Source organism: Lissotriton vulgaris, chromosome 3_1 (assembly GCF_964263255.1).
Source record: "Lissotriton vulgaris chromosome 3_1, aLisVul1.2, whole genome shotgun sequence".
Classification (NCBI taxonomy): domain Eukaryota; kingdom Metazoa; phylum Chordata; class Amphibia; order Caudata; family Salamandridae; genus Lissotriton; species Lissotriton vulgaris.
In genome coordinates this window covers 318,043,621-318,064,026 of record NC_141689.1, presented here as the reverse complement: position 1 = coordinate 318,064,026, position 20,406 = coordinate 318,043,621, and the positions used below count along the sequence as shown (strand labels likewise).

The following is a 20,406-nucleotide window of genomic DNA, read 5'->3' as shown; positions in this document are numbered from 1 at the left end:
AACACAGCATCACTCAGGGGCAACACAGCATCACTCAGGGGCAACACAGCATCACTCAGGGGCAACACAGCATCACTCAGGGGCAACACAGCATCACACAGGGGCACCACAGCATCACACAGGGGCACCACAGCATCACTCAGGGGCACCACAGCATCACTCAGGGGCACCACAGCATCACTCAGGGGCACCACAGCATCACTCAGGGACACCACAGCATCACTCAGGGGCACCACAGCATCACTCAGGGGCACCACAGCATCACTCAGGGTCACCATAGCATCACTGAACGCCACAGCCTCACTCGTCGCCACCACAACATCACTCCGCGCCATCACAGCATCAATCTGTGCAACCATTCAACAACAACTGGTTCAAATATGTTCTCTCAATGTTTCAAGCTTTATTACAAATGTCACAAAAAGATGTTAATATTTCACTTCTGTTCTTGGATTTTCGTCACAATGAACTACACAGAACATAATCTTCACAAAATGTATTTACAAAAGTTTAAGCTATTGCCATTATAAATTACAATCACTTTTATTTAAGTATTAATTATTTAAAAAAATTAAAAGCCATTGTTATTTGTAATATCAATACATCTAAGTCACGTAAATACAAAACATGTTGCATTACAAATGCTATTGGTGTCACATTTGCGAAAGTTATAACTATTGGCATTGTAAATGACAAAGCTATTATCTTAGCTATTTTCAAAACCAACACATAAATATAAAAAATCATTTACAAAGACCAATAGCTCAAACTTTCCTAATGCGAGACCTATTGCATTGGAAATGCTTGTTTTATTATCAATTTTTTTGCTTCTGAAAAATGTATTTTTCAATTAAGTCAAGTCAAGTCAAGGACATTTGTATTACGCACAAATCACATCCGAAGAGTCTCATGGCGCTTAAGGTTTAATGCCCTCGCTGCAATGATTTTGAAGTCTTTCAGACTTGTGGAAGCCGGATGGGCCTGCTGTAAGGGGTTTGTACACCATGAGACAGGATTTTGCTGACCTTGGAGCTGCAATGGGGACTGCTAACCCCTGGTAAAATATATATATTTTCATGTTAATGTAAAGAGGGTTTCCTTTTGGGCCCCCAGCCACCTCAGCCAGGTGGGATGCGATGCTATCACTGCCCACTAGTGGCTCCTTTACTTTTCTTTTTCAAGATGCAGGGACTGAACCTCGCATTCTCTTATAGTGGTCGCATCAGATTTTTCGGAGGCTTTTTTTTGCTCTGCAGGACTAAAATGGATGGAAGGAAAAACTCCCTCTCTAGTCCGATTTGTTTATTTTTTTTAATTTCCATGCACGGACTAACTGTCCAGTTAGTCCTAACTTTTTATTCCTTTCAACACCACCAAACCAAGCACATTCACTTCCTTGAATAAAGTTTTCCTTTCATGCAAATCTTGATATAATTCTTTTCTTGTGGTCTTTTTATGCAAAGGAGAGCAAAGATTCCTATGGGATTTAAAACGAGTGAAATACTTTTTTGACCTCCTGATCTTCCTTGATAGATCTGTGCGAAACTTGCCAAAGTCATACCTAAATCGCAATAATCTTTTTGGGGAGGGTGGAGGAGGGTGCATTGGAGTTTTGTGCATATTCGGCAAATGGTGCCAAATTATTCTTAAAAAACTAAAAAAAGAATTGCAATGGAAACTCTGACCTAACAATAACTACACAGTCGATTTTGTAAACTATGCAAATTTATATGTAGCTGTCGAAAACTTCTTGAAAGACATTTTATTAAACATGGAATTGAATGAAGTTTGAGTGCAAAATATAAATTTGATTGTTTGGCCTGTATGCTACCCATTGAATCGAATATATTTAGGTGCCTCAGGGGTGCCGCTCGAGACTGAATTGGGACATTGGAGTAATTCACTCAGCCTGTGGAGTGTTTGGAGGTCCCTGTTCCCTTGGGACCCTGTTGCTGCTTTGTGAGCCTGTGCTGCATGGCTGCAGAGGAGAGAGGAGCAGAGACCGGGACTGCGAGGACCAGCATTCCGCAGAAGACCCACAGCTGGTTCCTCTTCCTGGCCGTGCCGCGCCCCCTCTCAGTGCCGCGCCCCTTCTCACTGCCATATAACCTCTCGCGGTCCCCGCTTCGCGGGAGCCGCTCGAGACTAAATTGGGACATTGGAGTAATTCACTCAGCCTGTGGAGTGTTTGGAGGTCCCTGTTCCCTTGGGACCCTGTTGCTGCTTTGTGAGCCTGTGCTGCGTGGCTGCAGAGGAGAGAGGAGCGGAGACCGGGGCTGCAAGGACCAGCATTCCGCAGAAGACCCACAGCTGGTTCCTCTTCCCGGCCGTGCCGCGCCCCCTCTCAGTGCCACGCCCCTTATTACGTATAAGTTTGACTGGCTATCGTACATCGCGGGACGCGCGCGGGACTTAGCCCGGGGCTAAGCCCGGGCCGTTGTGTGGCCGTTAGGTGGCTCTAGGAGGCTGGGCTGGGGCCCTTCCCTTTCATTCCTCCTTTATTTCAATCTGCTGTATGTTTTGCTGTGGTTACATCGCCTCCCACCTTAAGTACATATTTATTTACTTTCTTTACTGCCTGTATATTTCTGCCCCCGCCGCTGGACTTTCACTTGCATGTGGCATACTATTTGGTTCACATTACTTCTTCTAATATCTACATTTTACTGTCCTGTGATGTGGTGCTGCTAACTCAGGATTTATTTTGTATTTAGTCCAAATTTCCCTTTCTTAGGGTTAATGTGAAATTTATTTTAGTCTTCCAGATACCTTCTAAGGCTTCATCTGTTTTGGGCTTAGGAGGCTTTGCCCAATAGCCACTACCATGGATTCACCTTCGTTGAGCAGCGCGGGGGGAAACAATAGCAAGGGTACCCTAGACAAATACTTTAAAAAATCCACCTCTGAGATAGATAGGGAAAATGCACTGGCGGAACGAAGGGTGGAGCATCGTCGCTCCATTGAAGGTATCAAAGCCAGACTCTCCTCATCATTAGCACCCCAGATTCTAACTCCTGGTATAGGTGTGGCCCCAGTAAGTGAGGATCCTCTTGCCACCCAGGGTATTCCGGTACTTCTACGGGATACCTCTCCCTCATCCCCCTCAATAGTGGCTTCAAATAGTACTCCTATTAACATCACATCACCATCATGCAACACTGGTGTAGGGCCAGAAGTTTCTTCACCTACCTCGCATGCAGCTAAAATGAATGCTAGAAACAAATCAAGATTATTAGAAGAGGCGTGTGAAGACCAGTGTCAATCCATGCTCCACTCATTGGCTCCTTAATTTTATAAGAAAGAAAACTATCCCTCTCTTTTCCCAAAGTTGCTACCACCCTGAAATATTTACTCTCTTCAATGAATGCAAACTTGATTTCCTACTACCTGATTTTGGTACATTTGGTTACTTTGTATTAATCTGGTTTTATTGCAATTAGTTAAAATTATTTTATCTGGCTGTTATAATTTTAGGCTGATATATATATCTATATATATATATATATCTTTTTTTTTAGGTCTTGGCTAGGCAGCGCTTGTGCTGTTTCTTCGAGACATACTGTATTCAGGATAAGCATTATAGATAATGGGGTAACCCAAAAGTCAACGGGACCTGGGTGCAGTACGGGAATTAAAAAATGGTCCGTGACCAATGCCTTTAAAGAATTCAATTCAATTTAACACAATGTGTGTTGTGTATAATGTAACAACATTGGTATCTAATACCTCACAAGTTTCTTCATGCATGCATTAAATACCTCTTTGTGTGTGCACATTTCAAGAGAACACACAGACGAAAAGAAATCTTCACTGCCCAATTATATTCAAAAATATATCAACATTTATTTTGAATAAGTATTAGATTCCTTTCAATAGACGTAGGTTGCGCGCAGAAAGAGAAAGGGTAGTGGTGGCGGGCAGTGAAAGTGCAAATCATAGGAATAAGAAAGGATAGATACTTTGAAAATCACTGGTAAACAACGCCCTTCCCAACGAGACATGTACCACTATTCCATCGGTTATACCTTGAAAATGCATTGAGTGCATACTGTAGTTTACAGAGTACATGTAAATGAAAGTCTACCCTTGGACAGGTCAACATTGTCTGGTCTTCGTTTACTAGTGATTTTCAAAGTATCTATCTGTTCCTTTCTTATTCCTTGATCAAACGTGGTCTAAATAGGAAACAATATTTACTGTGAAGAGGTGAAACTCAACGCAATAGGAAACAAAAGGAAAGTCTGTTCGACTGTTCAAACCTAAAAGGTGGCTGTTGTTCACGCATTCAACTAATTCTTACAGTCTCCAAGACAAATTGTATACACAGACCAAACTAAGATGAACAGAAACAAAATCCTTGGAATAGAAAGACCATGCCTTGTGAATTACATATAGTGGTCCCAGCAGCCTGCTTCAAACTCACCTTGGGCACAAAAAAGGTTCTCCAGTGGTGAAACAACTCAACAACAAAACAGGTGGAGCCAGCGCTGCGGGGGAATACCCCCCCCCCCCCCCCCCGCAGCAAAGGGGTTAAAATAACTACTTTGTGAAAGAGAAGAATGCTATCACTCATCAATGGCTGATGAGGGGTGGCCCGATGCCCCTATCCGGCGTACTGTAGTAGGTGGGAGAAAATGTGATTGACTCAATAACAGACCAGTGAAAGAAGAGGTCTGGGTCAAAGCCTCAATGCCACCTACCTAAAGTGGTAGGACGGCCGCGGTTGGAGAGGATGGTGGGTTGGGGAGGGGAGGGTGTGACATAAAATATATGTTAAAAAAAAAGGACTGACTTGCTGCTCTGCTCCTGCTACCGCCTTGCTACTTCTCTCGATGGCGTCAGGTCGGAAGGGGATGGGGCCTCAGGGTACAGGCTCCACACCCAATCCAGGCGCTGCTCTGACATGAGTGCAGCACCAGGATTGGTCTGAGCAGCCTCGCTTGCCACTCAGACAGTGCATTGGAGCCTGTGCTGTTTCTCCAACCAGGTGTGTTTGGCTGGCCTAGGACGGCCGGTCAATCACAGGTACGCACATATGAGTGACAGTACTCCTACCTGCCTCTGCCTGGCCCCTCCCCATACGTATTGTATTGCGAGGCTCAGCATAAATACAATTATAATACGGTCTTACTATCATTTTATTTATTATCTGTTGGCACGGGCTGTGGGGCGTCGCTCCTCCACCATTACGGAGGAGCCGCCCCTGGAAAGACCCAATAAATATGTATATTATATGCATAATTTTAGTAAAATCAAAAGGTTTTGGCTAACTCCAGACCTAAAAAGTAGGTTTATCTTCTGTAAAATAAAGAAAATAAGGGATAAGAAATGTTAAAGTTGCGCACTCCGCTTTGCTATGGTAAACAATTTTTAACGTAGGTACGATTTGGTGTACAGGTCGAAGAAAATGCACCTCGCCCCTGAGACATGGAATGTCAGGATACAGGGTCCTATTAAAGAATCACAATTGTATTCAAAGCCGACAAGTGTTCAATTATCAGCCGATAATTGGAATCAATCCATCATTATTTATTTAAATTTGGTATAAAAATACTTTTGGACAACACAACCAAAAAATTACAAACCTTGTCTTGTATATATATGTGTGACAAAAAGGGGAACCAGAACTACATTTAAAAAGGAACCAAACATACTTTTTGGACGTTAAACAAAAAATAGACACGTTTCAATCAAAACACAGCCGTTCTTTATGCATACTCACACTCCTTCAACTCCATAAAACATACAAAACATGTGGCACAAGACAACGACAGAAGAATAGAAAATGGGTCAATAGCAATGTGCAAAATGAATCACAATGTTAGACAAATAAGTATTATTTCAGATACTGAATATCAAACAATTATGTCAAAAAGCAATTATTTAAACCCAAAAGCAAACATAAAGTGAAAAGCGTTAATAAGGTCGACACGTTTCGAATCGGACCCTTTGTCCGATTCTCATCAGGACCAGACCGTCAAATCCGAGTGTGAAGTCAGTTGCAATGCAGACACAGTAGATAATCTGCATGCACTATGTGCACAAGCGTGGATCCAAAGGGGCTTGTGCTATCCGTCCAAGCTCAAGGAGCTGGTGTGGTTCGTGGGCTGCCATCATATTGTATTTAATGATACGTCTTGGAATAGTATGGCAATATTTGACCATAACCTAGCAGTACCTGTATATAAGCAGGTACTGGCAGGCAGTACCTTAGGCACATAGTCACAGTGCTTGGGCATAGGATGGGCATATGGTGCCTTTGACTGTATGAAAGAGTAGTCACTGGACAACAAAACTGACAGTGCATAGGTATATATTGTGCCACTTCTTGTTCATGCTGGAACTTCATTGGGTTAAGATGATAGCATATTTGCTGCCAGTACAATTGAAGGAGTAGATGAAAAAGGGGGTGTTACGATGCAGGAGCATCTGAGAGAATATATACCCACTAAGTGTGGCCTGTAAGCAAAAGTTGCAGTCTGTAATAAGCTGTATACCCGTAAGTAATTTACTGTGCGACCAACATGCATATAACATGGGCTATAAGTGCACAGGCCGTCCATTCAATGCCCTGAAATTAGGACACCAAACAGACACTGGTTTGGGAGTGAACAATCCTGAAACAACTCATCCTTTGCAGCTGTTTTTTATTCTCGATGGCATCAGTGGGCTCACTTTGAACTTCTTTCTCCCTCGTTTATTTGTCCTATCCAAGGAAAACTGCAATAAAACTTGCATTTTCTCTGAACTGCTACATTATGACCATTACTGAAAGCGGCACGACTCATGTTTCAATCTTTACTTGTTAGATGTTGCCAGACCCAGTTCAGTGGGAGGAGGTAATCAGGGGGAAGCACATGCCAGACAGGGACACGGGGCTATTGGGTCCCAATCGGGGTAAAGGAGTATGTTTGCCACTGGAGCCTTGGGGTCTACCTTACTGTGGCTCTGCAAACTGGGCCAAATGAAATCCTTTCTGCACTTGACTCTCAGGGTAGTGAGGGTGAGCAGTCACAGGCTTTTCGCAGTGTTTCAAAGTTATGACGGTTCAAAAGCAGTAACTTGTACAAACAAGCTATATGAGGGAGGAGGGTGGGGGACAAAGAACGGACAGCTGGAGGAGGGTGTTAAACAGAACATACCGCTGTGGGAGGGCAGATGGTGGTAAACAGAACGGACAGCGGGAGAAGGGTGTAGGGTTGGCAAAACAGGACAGTGGGCAGAGGTTGAAGGGCTGGCAACAATAGAACGGACAGCGTGAGGATAAGGAGAGAGCCTGCAGACTCACACACTTAATAAGGGTGCATCACAAAAGTATAACGGGGGTGGCAGGCACTCAGACAGACGCAACAAACGAGCACTGAAGGATAAATGAAAGTACCAGGTCTGTTCCTGGCGGAATTGAGTTGGACACTGGCAACATGGGCCAGGGGGCTAATAAATTAAACTGGAGTTGGTGCGACTGCGAATTGGGAAAAGTAGCACGCAACAAATATTTAACAAGTTATGTGTGCTCCGAGGCAGGGGGTGGGGTGCTGAAGCAAGGAGAGGCTCCCCGCTTGGTCATTATGAGCGTGCAAGTCACACAAAAAAAAAAAGAAGGGTGAATCCACAGCGTGCGAGGAAGCCCCCTGGCCTCAGTAAAAAAAAACAACACCGAGCACTGTGTCCCTGAAGCGGACGCGGCGAAAATATAAATAAATAAAGTGAAAACAGTGTACCTAGCGTGCGCCACGCTCAATAATGTAATTTAAAAAAAACATACAAATCATTGTTAGACAAACGTAACACAATGCTAAACGCACAACCCACATACCAGTAATGGTAAACAAAAAAGTGCAGAGCCAGTAATTATAAAACAGACCATCTCACAAAGCCAGTAAAAGATCCAGTCCAGGTGGGCAGGGCTAAAAGAGGACAGTGCAGTAACCAGGAGGGACTAAAAAGCCTCAGTTACAATCAAAAGACACCCTTTACCATAATGAATGATGCAAACCAATCAAAATAACAGGCAGAGTCGAAACACCACTTCTGAAAGTGTATCGATTACAAGAAGCCCTCGCAGAGTGATCAGAGCATGCGCTGCAACGCTAGGTGAGACCTAAAAAGCATGTACTCCAGGCACACAACAGAACAAAAAATACTACACAATTTAATTTTATGGTAGGCGAATACAGGCTTGTAATCATGATTGCATTTTTCAGAAGGTGCTAAACCTTCATGTTTCAGTATCCTCTCCCCATCCCTGGGTAACCGTAGGAACTACAATCCCTTGTAACTGGTAGGAAAGGCATCAATTAGGCACAGGTGCAGATTACCAATGTAACCACCAGGCAGCTTAGAGCGCAACCTAGTAACTTGCTCTTACTCTTGGTTAGAAAGTCCCAAGTCTCTGGACTCGACTCCATGGCACTGGTCTGGTCTTGGTGAAGCCTTGTAATGCCTGAGCGCCTGTTCAAGTGGTGAGGCAGTGCAGCCAGCGACTTCCGTCTTCATCAATGGCCTAATAGACTCATTGATTGCTGGGAAGAACATTGATGCCCCTAGGCTGGCGAAGCGCAAAATCACAGCCCTGATATTTGCAGATGATACGCTCCTGCTTGCCAAATCCCTTATGGGAATCCAGAGGACCCTCAACAACTTCAGTGCCTTCTGCAAACATCGGGGACTGGAGATTAACCTCCAAAAAACAAAGTACATGGCCTTCAAGGTAGGCAATTCCACCCACCCAAATCTTTGCCTGGATGGTAAACCCCTGGAGAGGGTAACCATCTTTGAGTTTTTGGGTATGACGCTGACAGAGAGAACAGACTGTGGTGCCCAAATTAATAAAGCAGGGCTGAAATTACCCAAAACAACGGGGGTATTTTAAAACTATATAGGAGCTGCACTGAAGAATTGGTCAGCCCAGTGGTGAAAATCTATAAAGTCCAGGCTAGGAGTGCTGCTCTCTATGGGGACATTGTGCATCAGGCTTGTTAGTCCGTACCGAAAACTCATTTATCAGACTTCTCATGGGCCTCCCCACTAGTACACCCCTAACACCGTTCTGCTTGGATCTTGGGGTCAGACCCATTGCGGATGAAGTTGCTCTCAGACCTCTGCTCTATTGGTGCCGTCTTTGAAGCACCCCAGAACAAGCTGCATACAGGGACGAATTGATTGATGTTATGAGTCTGCGAGTGTAAGGGAAAATACCATGGTTGGTCCATATTAAGAATATTTGCGAGGGTTGGAGTAGGCTATGGAGTAAATCAGGAGAAACCTCCCAAATAACCTCTAGAAGGACCTTGGTAGAGAGCACAAACTTACCGAGCTCAAATGAGGTCGACTGTGGGCTGCCTGACTGCAGAATTCTTGGTAGTAAAAAACAGGTATAGCCTAGAACGGGTGATGGACAATATTCAGCCACTACTCACCAAAAAGCTCTACTTGCAATTTAGATATGGAGTCCTCCCGCTATGTTCTTTTACTAACAAATAGGAGGGCGCCACTAACGGGGAGTGTCCGGCATGTAACACCTCTGACGAAACGGAACTTCTCGTGTTATTTGTTTGCAAGGGTTACAGGACGGCCAGGTCACGTTGGTTACTCCAACTCTGTAGGAACCTGGGGTCTAGACACAGTAGTGAAGTGTATAGGCTACTGAAATCCGACACACATACGCCCATTGTCTTTTCCATTTCTCGTTTCTTATTCACCATGTGGAGTACCCACAGAGCCATCCTAAAAAAAATGGCCCACCAGAATGAATATTTAGAATTTGCATGATGCCCCCAACATTTTACTCCCCCGGACACAAATGGGGGATTGGTTAAACCAGAAACTGGAACAATGATTATTTTGATGTCAAATTTTAAATTGTGTAAATGTTATGAATTCAATGTATTTTTTGGGTGCTTTTTTAATGATGCTTTTATTGCCTTGTGTGCCGAAATAAAGTTTTATGAAATTAAATGATATTTCTCACAGCAGGCGGCACTGGGGCCATCTCCAAGCAGGAGCCCCCACCACATGGACACAAGGAAGTGTGAGTTCTCTGCACCCAGATGACATCAGCCTTTAAAAAGCAGTAATCAAGGACAAATAGAAGTGCAGGCCAGGCCTAGAGACTTCCAGACCCTGAAAAACTGGAACTACAGACCCATGCTCCACTAATTTCCAAATGGCAGTGCTCAAGAAGGACTAAATCAGCAGCCCTTTCCCACCAAAGTCTTCATGGAATTTCTAAAGGTAGCCTTGTCTTCATACTCTGCACTTCGGTGTCTGAATAACCTCCAAGCCACAAAAATGCAGCCAATACACTTCCATTGCCTGGGGAAGCGGTCATCAACCTCCATCTTGTGCCACACTAAACCAGGGGCATCCAAAATGTATCCCACTGGCTTCAGTACCAACTCAAACACATATAGGCTTACTCCCACACATGGGTGTGGCCTGGAGTCAGAGAATAGGGTTGGAGAAAGGAATGGCAAGCAATTGATACCTATAATTTTTGGCATCGTAGTCACCATTGGCTCGCTTCAAATAAAGTTAAGCCTGGAAGCTGCCTGCAAAGTTAAAAAAAATATTATTTGGACCATCAGAGTGGTACACAGTGCACAGACAATGGTCAAGCAGCGTGTGCATCCTTTTCACACCCATCGACCTGTGGCGTTCAGCAGGGACCTTAAACAATGCATACATTGAAGCGACCAAGATCACCGCCACATGCCAGGCCGTGCCCAGGGTATCCCATACACACAATAAACATATGCTCACTCAAGGACACAAGCCATGTTAGTTGTATCTGAGTGGTACACACATCGCCTGGCTGAAAGTTGTGCTTTGCATACCACCGAGTCACAGAACATATGGCACCAGGCCAGAGGTTACAGGTCTTGCTTATAACACGTGCAATGCTCACACAGTTCAAAATCTGGCAGCCTCTATATAGTGTAAGCACGGGTAATACACAGACACAGTGTGTTCCCTGCACATATTCTTAACAGTGTTGCAGCAAGTGTGCCATTGCCCTAATGCAAGTAAAGAAAATCGCCCCCTCTCATTACTGGACAGTAAAAGACAGCCATATCTGGAGTGCAGTGGGAAAGGTATACCCCAGGCCCCAGTGCCACTGACTCTACTTTTACTTATGACAGCTACACCCTAGCAGGACATATTATTGGAAATAAGCAATACACACAGTTCAGGGCACAAAAAACCCACTCTAGTCATCCACATTCTCCAGGCTAAAAAACTGGAGACCATCTCACCACAACTGGAGCACTGTTTGTGCCCCTCAGCCACACCCGGGCAACAGGCGTTGCGGAGAGCATACGTTAAAGACACTTATTTATAAAACTTTTAGCACTCACTTGGACTAAAGATGACCCCAGTCGTGCAAGCTTGGCCAAGTCAAAATAGCGCATTGCCGCCGTTTCCAAACGATTTGAATACCTACTCTTAAGCGCTTGTCCTATGAATGCCCCACCGTGCCCCACAAATACCTTTGTAGTCCTTTTCCGAGTGTGGCCAGACCAGTAGGGCCCTGATGCAAGCAGTGAAAACTGCCCACTTGACTGCTGCTGGGGTATTAATATACAGCAATTATCAGGGTTCAATGGGCCCCTGAAGTCACTGCGCCCCGGTGCCACTGCACCTGCTGTTCCAATGGTAGCTACGCCCCTGGGCCAGACCACTCCTAAGATTCCAAACAGTAGCACATACTGTCCGACCCAACAGTCAAACATGCCATTTCCTCAAGATATCATGAAACTGTAGCTCTGCACCGTCATGTCACTGGAACAAACTAGGCTGCGTTAACGTCAGCGCAGCCCATCATACTGACAAACAGCTCCATCAGCCCCAAAGCTCTCCAAACTTTGCATCCCAAGCATGTGAGCCGCCACCACAAACGGAACAACAGGCGATGCGAAAGGCATCCTGACACGCTCCCGCCTGCGCTCCGAAGCCCGGCGTTACCCACCAGAAGAAGAAAGTCCCAGTGAGTCATCGTCTGGTTCCAGTGAATGACACACTCATCCATCTCTGTGATGGGCGTCGGATCGCCCCCCTCCCCACCCCTCTCCCTTCGACCCATGGCCATTTGTTCACAGCCAGTTATCTCTGGCTCACACAAGTGCCAAACAGGCCGGCTGCCTTAGAACCCCGATAGACAGGGCCAGACCCCCCCTTCCCCGTTGTCTGCATTCCTGCCTGGGCTCCTCAAGGCTGCTTCCTGCGCCGGCTGCGCACACAGTAAGGAAGTGTAAACATGACGCAAAAATGTATGTTTGCATTTTTATTTTAAAGCGTGAACTTGACCAAATGCCATTGTAGCTCAGAATCATGTAGGCACTGATTTTCCCAGCATGTTGAACCGACACCAGTTCCCAGGTACCAAGAGCAGGGGCGCTGGCCATCCTGTAAAAAAGTGATACTGCTGGAAAGTTCATGTGACAACTGTCGTGAAAAAGAGGGGGATGGAACACGGTGAACCATACACGAGTCAGCCTGTCAGACTGCACTCAAGCCTCAAGGTGCTCCGAAGTGCACGTGCTGGCCCAACTTGAACCTCCCATTCGAGCGCGCTGGGCTGCAGGCAGGCATGCCTCGGAGGAACACAGAAGAAAGCGGGTCGTTTTTTAATTTTATTGCACTGTAAAGAAGGTCGTACCTCCTAAATGAGAGGAGGGTCGTCTAGGCGATATACTGCAGTGCGCGGCTGCCGTGGACTGCCCCTCTCCCCGAGCAGGTCGGCAGTAGACAGGGATAACATTACAACGAATAAAGGGCATATTATACATAGTGAGTGCATCAACTTTCCAATCTCGACTCTACCGCCCCTCTCGCAACAAGGAAACTAGTAAAAATGAAGGTAGGAATAGCATGGTCAGATCCCGCACGCATTTCACGGTAGGACGCACACTTTACCCATTTCCGTCTGCAGGTGGTCAGTGCCTGTAGGATGACAGCAGTGGTAGGACCGGTACCTCCCGTTCATGCGCGCGCCGCCCCTCTCTCACACTGTGTGCATCGGGCAGCCCAAAGTTACCCAGTCATTCATTCACCAGAAACGGGAACTTTCCGGCAGCCGAAAAACTGCCTGCAACGCGCCCACAGCCCAAACCTCAACCCGCAGCGCTTTATCTACCACAGAGAGGGCTGCCCCCACACAGCATGCTTCTAAAGAAGTTTCTATTGCCCCCTCCCCTCTCACCCCCACACAATAACCCTATTCATCCCTCCCCATTCAATTGCGAGCAGAACACCACTGCAGCGGCACCAGCCCGCAAACAAAAGGAAGAGGAGGGAAGGGGGAAAGAAGTACCGCAGCCACGGAAGAATGCAAAGTTACAACAGCTTACCCCGTAGATTCGCCTCTCTTACGGGTCTGTGGAAAGTGGCAGCTGCTGTCCCTAACATGCCATGAACACCGGAGGGTCTGTAAAGTGGACTCCACACAGATGTTGCTGCTGCTGATGAGGTCTGTGCCCTTTCCAATGAGTTCGCTGTTAGTGCTGGACAAGTCCACAGACGTCCCTTTTGTCGTTTCCTGACAGGGACGGGAAAGTCACTGAGGGACAGCGAGTAGCTCTGAGCAGCACGGGACATACATCCAAAGCAAGCTGGGAGCGCACAGCGGCTCATTCAGAGCACTCGCCCTACATGACTCGCTGGAATGCAGTCTACTCCCGGGCCGAACCACTCGCGCAGGAACTCCGGGGAGCGGCGGACTGTACCACTCCCAGTCCCCACGGCGCCTTGGACTGTCTCCTGGCTGCGGCCGGCTCCTGTGTGCAGGGAGCGGCCGGCTGGTCCCCTGAGCGCCTGCTGGCGATTAGAGCTCTGATTGCTGAAGTGAAAAGAAAGCACTCCTTGCTCACATATGCAGACTCTAATTACATTTCTGGAAGCAATTACACCTTTTTCTTTTTTTTTTTTTTACCCACTAAAACTTTTTTTAGGATTGGGCATCATGTTACTTTTCAGCATTTGGCACTGGCCGTGCCCCCCAAGTTAAACATGCCTTCCTCCTTTCATGCTGCATTTGTTTAATTCGAGACAGCTTTCGGACCCACCGTCTCTCGCATCTGATAAAGTCAAAGAGGACGTCCTGCAGCTGGACTGGGAGCAATGCGTTACATGTGGAAAACAATAGCAGCCTGATGTGCTGCTTGCAGCACGTGGACGTATTTTAAATTTCTGATGTGCAAAGTACATTTTACTTGCCGTTGTCGAGCTGTCTTTTTTTGTGTCCACGTCTCTGACTGAGCCTTCCCACTTCTCAATGGTCTATGATTTTGGAAATGTTTTATCGTGGTCAATTTGTTTATTTTGCAGAAACGACGCTTTTATGCTGGCCACCAGAGAACATGTGTTTTAATTCTAAACCACCGTATGCATTTGCATGCATAGGCACAGTAGTGTAGCTGGTAAATGCAAATATACCATGCATGACATTTAAGGCATATTTTGGCTTTTCAACTAACATTGCATTATGGGACTTGTAGTTTCACTTTTGCGATTCTGATTTTGGGATTAAAAGCCTCGGCATGCAATATAGCGATGAGTAAAAAAACAAAGTACTGGCTGACGGCGTCAAGCAAGAATTGGGCCAATTGCAATGCAAGCCTCCTGGTCCCCTGTGTGTGGCCTGTGGGATGTAATTTCCTATCCATCACGAGAAGATCCAGAATGGCAAAACAATAGTGAGCAACTGGCCCCTGGCCAATAGTGAGTAGAGTCTAGGCCACTCCAAGTGCAGTTCGACCTGCCCTACAATGTAGTGCCTTCAGCTGTTGTATACAAATCCAGGAACTAGGTAACAGTACAGCTTCCTTCTTTCAAATGTCCACCAATGCATAACGTGTCTGGTACGCTCATTTATGCAGGATACTTTATTATATTTGGGATAAAGTACTCCCTGTCGTACATTATAATGATGTTTCAATCCATAAAGCACTTCATGACCATATAGCAGAACAGGCCGAAGGCCAAGTTCTTTTATAAGGTAATGGAACTAAAAGGTGACTTACAATATACTTATAACGTATGGCAAGGGGGATTTTATCCCTTATAATTAGGGCTCCCGGTTTTATGGTATTTATTTTTTGGCCATTTCCTTCTGTATTTATTCATATTTACTTTTTGGCCATTTTGTCTGAATTTATCCATATTTATTTTGTTTAGCTTCTCTCTACCCTGAGGTCTATACCTATCCAATGTCCCACTGATTGAAGGTGGCGCAATTGAGCAGCGGCAACCATCGAGTTGGAGCACGGAGCGAAGGAGGTCGACGGCTAACGGCTGACTGGTGAACCGGCGGGTGAACCGGCGAATTTAGCGAATTTGGCCTGAATTTGGCCGGTGCTGTGTCGCGGTGGGGAAGCACAGAGAGAGGCAGAGAGTGCCGACCCTGGACACCCTTGACGCCCGACCGCCCGACCAAGCGGCCCAGGCTCTGATACCGACTGATTGACAATTAAGAGCCAGGAGCTGAGCCGCGCCGTGCCAGGGAAGTAAGTGGCGGCTCCAGCACTGACAGACCCGCCCTTCCCGCTGAAAGCTCGACTAACAGAGTGCAGTGGAGGAGAAGGGGCGAGCGACTGGCAAGGGTGCACCGGTGCGCCAAACGCGATCCCAGCGTGATCCCAGTGAGACCCCAGCTGTTCACCCTGCAGGTGCGGCGGGGTGAGGAGGGAGAAGGCGGAATCAAAGCGGAGGTGAAGTGAGGTGGCAGAGGCATTGTATCTTCTGGTGCTGGTGTTTAGCTGTTGAGGAGGAAGTGAGCAGCGAGGGTGATCTTAGACCCTAGAGCCTCGAACCTCAAGTTGTGAGCCCCTCCAGGAGCCCTCCAGGAGCCCTCCCCCCTGGAATAAATCGTAACTGGAGTAACTAGATTAAGAATTATTGGAACAGCCCTAAGAGGCGAATGAGCGTGAAGAGCAGGAGAGTAATGGAAAAGAGTGCAGAGGCAATTTGAAATTGACTGTGTTTACTCATCTAGCCAACTGCATTGCACCTAAGGCCCTCTATTGATAGTCCCGACGGCAGGTGCTTTATACCCCTGCAATAGCCCTAGTTGCACAGGAACAGAGTCATTTGACATTTTTCTGCTGGATATTACGCTGCAGCTTGTTCTGTACTGTGCTGTGCTGTGTTGTGTTGCCCCTGGCTACGGTTCTGGGCTGACTGGCGATAGCAGCATCGGTACCGGAATAGGCAGTGGCAGTGGCATTGGCAATAACCTTGTGACTGGATCCGGGCTCGCAGAGGAAACAAGCACACAGGCTGGGGCAAGTGGAGGTGACCTATCGAGGGGTGCTACAACAGTGTGGGCCCAGGGGAGGTACCGGAGACAACTGTGGATCCACACCCTTTGGGAAGACCCTCTACTGGGCTCAAACAGGACAAACAGGCCATTGTAAATAAAGCGGAAGTAGGTAAGAGGTCAAGTAGTCAACTACTATTATAAATACAGCTTATTGAATTTACCTTTTTTTGTTCAGACTCACTAACTACTATACTAGTGATACAAAAATTCTTCCACACGCATACTAATAATCAATATACCGGGGATGCGTTCTGGGAAGGAAAGAACAGTAGGTCCTCAGACAAGACGGGCACGAAAAACTCAAGCACCTAAGGTGCAAAAAGCACCTTAAGCCCAGTTAAAAGGTCCAAACCAAACTTTAATCTCACCAATAGCATGGATGTTCGAAAGATCGACGAAAATACCACAGAAATTCGACTTTATGGTAGATCCAGCTGGAGCAATTATGTCAATGGAATTAGATATAACCAAAAACCGTTTGCAGGACCCAATTGAGCCAATAAATGTTTTTGATGGAAAAACTGAAATATTAGAATCAGACCATGAGGATAACAACACTAGCAATACGCAACAAAAAAACTCATTGTGCGAAATTATGGAACTAAGTGGGAAACTAAAAGATCATTGCCCAGTGCAGTTAACACACACAGAAGTAATAAATATGGATAAAAATGAGATGAAAGTGACAATACATAATTCGCAACTACCAGAAAATTGTACAGGATCAGTAATTTGAGAAACTCCAATACCACTAGAAGTCAAAGTTGAAATAAAGAAAAAGCAAGAACTAGGAAATGTAATCAATATTCACACAATGAATAAGGTTGTGGTGGAATCCACACCATTAAAAAAATCAGGAAAAAAAGGCAATGAACTACTATATGAATATCAAATCTGTGCCACTCCAGAACTTTTCAATATCAAGAAAAAAGACGGGGATGTGAATTATGCAAAATCAGATTGTGCTATCCCAAATGGAATAAATGCCGAAAGTAGAGGCCAAGGTGAACTCCAAGCACATTGTACGGGTAATCATGATAATTCAGTTAAAATGAAAAAGTTGGAAGGAGATGATCACATTGATGAAACGGATATTGAAAATCATCCTACTAATAACAAAAGGTACCTGGACCCAAAATCAAAAAATACAATAAGTCAAGATCTAGGATCTACATGGGATATATTTGTTCAAACATCAACCTTAACATTAGAGGCACTGACATACCAGTCAAATAAAATGGACACTCAAATTGAAATACTTGGAGTACTGGCCAACGCAGTCACTGGAATAGACCGAAAATTGGCAGAGTTAAATAATCTAATTAACAAAGCCCAAAAAGATGCAGCTTCCAACTACTTTGAATGTACTTGTGAACCTATCATAAATAAACTTTCGACTATTCCAGATATAGTAAACACCATATTGGAAGATGTCAAAGACTTAGTACACAAAAAATACGACAAAAAAAAAGAGGAGATATGTTACTCACTGTGCAATAAATATGATGAGCATAACAACGAACCGGGATCTTCGGATAAAAATCAATTTACACCGATAGAATGGAACAAACTGATTCAAACGGGAAAAGGAATGGTCCTGAATATGGAAATCGAACTGATAACAGAAACTATACAAGAGGGCCATGAAAAGACAAATGCAGCCAAGGAAAATCATCGAGCTCACAAAATATCAAAGAGACAAAGGGAAAAAATTCGCAAAGCGAGAAATAAGGCAAAAAACGAGACTACAGTAAAAGTATATCCTAATTTGGAAAAATCAGTTGAAATGAGCCATGAGGGACCAGTGCAAGAAGAACCAGAAATACAAACTAGGGAGTTACTGAACACCAAGCCGTCAAAAACAGTGGAAAATAATGGAAACTACTATGATATATTTACATAGTCGGCAAAATATCAGGCCAACTGTAAACTACATACAACCAACACAACTACGTTAGCGGACATTACAGATCGACAACCAGTCGCAAAGCAAACTAAAGGTAGTAAAGATCAAGCCCAAGATGAAAAAGTAATATGCGGTCGAAAGGGAAACGGACGTGTTGTTAGGAGCCATATAAGCGAAATCGATAATAACCCGAAGGAAAAAAAGAATGATCTGACTTTGGTAGAGTCTAATACTCTATCCAATAGGGATGAAAAGCGCTCAGATCAAAGAATACAGAGAACAATTCAACAAGATCAAAATAACTCTCTAAAATAAACGCAAATTTGCCACAACAAAAAAAACATCAAGATCTTGAAGAACAGTGGTTAGATGAATCTGTGACCAACACTGTAGTATCAAACAAAGAGATCAACGATAAGGACTGCAAACGTAATAAGGAAGATCTAATTATTCCAAAAGTTGGTCAAGAAAAACATATTATGTTTAAAGGCCATCAAACTTGTGACGACAAAAAAACAGATTTGTTGCATTTAAAGAGGATGGCACAAATAATTTTTACACTATTATATGATTCAAGAGGCAGCAACAATATTTTAAATAGAGGTAATATCCTACAGCTGATGAAAATGATACCCTCATTAGAAAAAGTTACGACAAGAGATGTTGAATCTGTGGGGTTTGTGCAAAACTCGGAAGGCAGTCAACCGCTCACACTCCTTACCGTAAACTCAGTTTCATTAGTGGACCAAATTCTGCAGGAACAAGAAGTTTTCCAAGGCTGGGGGATAAATATTAGTAAACCTGCATTCAAGCCTTATCCGACTCCATTTATAATGGAAGACCTCCCAACAAAAATCCGTAAAGTGATAAAAAACAATCCAGTATATTCAATATTAAAAAACCCTTTGGGTAACACACATCAAGGTGAAGAAAAAGCTACGGAGGAAATAACATTTGTAGAAACAAAACAAATAAATGAAAATTGGATTAGGACAGCATTACATGAACATTGACAGGACGGAACGCAATATAAATTAGAAGAAGTGAATGATGATCATCTATCTATAGGATTATGTTCTTGGAATATAAATGGATTATGTAAAAAAATAAAAAATGCCCAAATAGATTCCTTGTCAAACCTCTATCAAATCATATTTCTGCAGGAGACATGGGAAACGGACCCTTTTTTGTTACAAGGGTACAAAGGATACTATGTGCCTGCAATTAGGTATTCCAAATTTGGTCGTCCATGCGGAGGCTTGGCAACATTTATTTTGATTGATTTGCAAATTGAACATGAACAGTTGGTTACCAATAATAAGAACATTCAAGCAGTCAAGTTAAAATATCTAATAAGGGAGGAAAAAATATGAAAACGTTAGTATTAATTAATATATATATAATAATAATAATAAAACCGTTTTTAAAGCGCCTGGCTACACAGAAAACAGTGTGTCCACGCGCTAAATACTGCTAAAATCGCCAGAGGCAGAAGAGGGGATCAACATAAAGGAGAAGCCAACAGCAGATTACACGGAGGGATAAAGGAGCGTCTTAAGTTTTGCACGGAACCTGGCCTCAGAAGGTTCCATGCGGAGGTCGAGCGGAAGTTCATTCCAACCCCTGGAGGCCAGGTATCTAAATGAACAACCTCCCATCCTCGCTCTGGTGATTCTAGGTAGTTTGAACAACATTGCACCAGAGGATCTCCAGTTTCTCACGGGACGATGCATGGTGAGGAGACTTTTTAAGTAGTTTGGGCCTTTGCCCTGGGCAATACGATGCGCAAAGCAGAGGGCTTTGAATTTGATTCGCTCCTTGACAGGTAGCCAATGGAGTTTAGCCAGAGCGTTCGTCCCAGATGCTCTGCGGGGGAGATTGAGCACGAGGCGGGCAGCGGCGTTCTGCACGCACTGCAGTTGGTGGAGGCCTTTTTTGCTCAGTCCTAGAAGCAGAGCGTTCCCATAATCAAGATGGGGGGTCACCAAGGCGTGGACAATAGTCTTTCTGGCATCAATTGGAAGGAGATCTAGAACCTTACGCAGGACTTTCAGAATGCTAAAGCACCTGGCTGTCACTTTACTGATATGGGATTTGTACGAAAGATCTGAGTCCAGCATTACGCCCAGATTGCAAACTGAATCCACAGGACTAGGCGGGCTGCCCAATTCCGTTGGCCACC

General features: G+C 44.8%; 1 protein-coding gene across 2 annotated transcripts in view; it reads right to left on the bottom strand.

The window, feature by feature from the left end:
- The window catches only part of RAI14 (retinoic acid induced 14), a 430,174-nt gene extending 416,496 nt beyond the window's left edge, over window positions 1-13,678 (bottom strand). Inside the window, exon 1 of one of the 2 annotated variants that reach the window (XM_086960508.1) lies at window positions 13,350-13,678. The gene's annotated coding sequence lies outside the window, so the exon portion shown is untranslated. The remainder of the gene's footprint in view (window positions 1-13,349) is intronic. The other variant, XM_086960510.1, reaches the window with a different exon arrangement.
- Between the last annotated feature and the right edge of the window lie 6,728 nt (window positions 13,679-20,406).